We start from the raw sequence: 2,215 nt of genomic DNA on the forward strand, positions 1-2,215 counted from the left end.
AACCTCAAACCCTGGGGGTGTTTACTCACACTAACCTGGAATAGCTGACCCGGAACATCTTAATGAAAGGCCCCTGGATATAATTATTCTCAACTAAATACTTGGTTTCACAGCTAAATCCATGGGTCRAATCAGAAAGGTAATAAAATGGTATTGGTCGCATATACACTACCGGTCAAAAGTTTTAGAACACCTACACATTCAAGGGTTTTTCCTTATTTTTACTATTTTCCACATTGTAGAATAATAGTGGACATCAAACTATGAAATAACACATATGGAATCATGTAGTAACCAAAAAAGTGTTAAACAAATCAAAATATATTTGAGATTCTTCAAATAGCCACCCTTTGCCTTGATGACACCTTTGCACAATCTTGGCGTTCTCTCAACCAGCTTCATGAGGTAGTCACCTGGAATGAATTTCAAAAAAGCAAAGAGAAACGACAGTCCATCGTTACATGAGGGTCAGGCAATACGGAAAATGTCAAGAAAATAGGGAACATTTCCTCAAGTGCAGTCACAAAAACCATCAAGCGCAGAGATGAAACTGGCTCTCATGAGGAACGCCACAGGAATGGAAAACCCAGAGTTACCTCTATTGCAGATGATAAGTTCATTAGAGTTACCAGCCTCAGAAATTGCAGCCCAAATAAATGTTTCACAGAGTTTAAGTAACAGACACATCTCAACATCAACTGTTCAGAGGAGACTTTGTGAATCAGGCCTTCATGGTCGAATTGCTGCAAAGAAACCACTACTGAAGGACACCAATAATAAGAAKAGACTTGCTTGGGCCAAGAGGCACGAGCAATGGACATTAGACTGGTGGAAATGTGTCATTTGGTCTGGAGTCCAAATTGGAGATTTTTGGTTCCAACCACTGTGTCTTTGTGAGACGTGGTGTGGGTGAACGAATGATCTCTGCATTTCCCACCGTCARGCATGGAGGAGGAGGTGTTATGGTGCTTTGCTGGTGACACTGTCTGTGATTTATTTATAATTCAAGACACACTTAAAAACTTTTTTTATTTAACCAGGTGAAGTCAGTTAAGAACAAATTATTATTTCCATCTGGTGTGGGCTTTGTCCCACTATCATTTGTTTTTCAACAGGACAATGACCCAACACACCTCCAGGTTGTGTAAGGGCTATTTGACCAAGAAGGAGAGTGATGGAGTGCTGCATCAGATGACCTGGCCTCTACAATCCCCTGACCTCAACCAAATTGAGATGGTTTGGGATGAGTCGGACCGCAGAGTGGGGCGGCAGGGTAGCCTAGTGGTTAGAGCGTTGGACTAGTAACCAAAAGGTTGCAAGTTCAAATCCCCGAGCTGACAAGGTACAAATCTGTTGTTCTGCAGTTAACCCACTGTTCCTAGGCCGTCATTGAAAATAAGATTTTGTTCTTAACTGACTTGCCTAGTTAAATAAAGGTAAAATAAATTGCCTYACTAAAAAAAGAGTGAAAGGAAAGCAGCCAACAAGTGCTCAGCAACAAGACTGTTGGAAAAGTGTTCCAGGTGAAGCTGGTTGAGAGAATGCAGAGAGTGTGCAAAGCTGTCATCAAGGCAAAGGGTGGCTATATATAAAATATATTTTGATTTGTTTAACACTTTTTTGGTTACTACGTGATTCCATATGTGTTATTTCATAGTTTTGATTTCTTCACTATTTTTCTACAATGTRGAAAATAGTAAAAATAAATAAAAACCCTTGAATGAGTAGGTGTTCTAAAACTTTTGACCGGTAGTATACGTATTTTGCATATGTTAATGCAGGTGTAGCGAAATGCTCCAACAGAGCAGTAATACCTAACAATACAAAACAATACACGCAAATCCCAAAATAAAAGTAATTAAGAAACTTTTAATTTTTTWATTTTTAATCTGAGCATATGATGTCAGAAATAAAAATACTGCAAAGTTGGCTAGGAGCTAGGAACAGGGCGACCATGTCTGTCGGCGTGACACATACCGTATGCTTGACTCAGAAACATTTTTTTTTTGTGTGTGTGATTTGTAACACCATTGGAATCATATTTTTGCCAAACTTTTGCTAAAGTAATTTGTGTTATTTAATCCGTTCCACATTTTTAAAGTATTCCATCGCAGAGGCAAATATGTTTCTAACCATGTCCCTACCCATGACTCAGGCTAGATGGGGTGGCTGGCAGGAAGGTAAGAGGCGCGTTTCAGATCAGATTGACCCTTGT

The sequence above is a fragment of the Salvelinus sp. IW2-2015 genome, linkage group LG11 (genome assembly GCF_002910315.2).
Source record: "Salvelinus sp. IW2-2015 linkage group LG11, ASM291031v2, whole genome shotgun sequence".
Lineage (NCBI taxonomy): Eukaryota > Metazoa > Chordata > Actinopteri > Salmoniformes > Salmonidae > Salvelinus > Salvelinus sp. IW2-2015.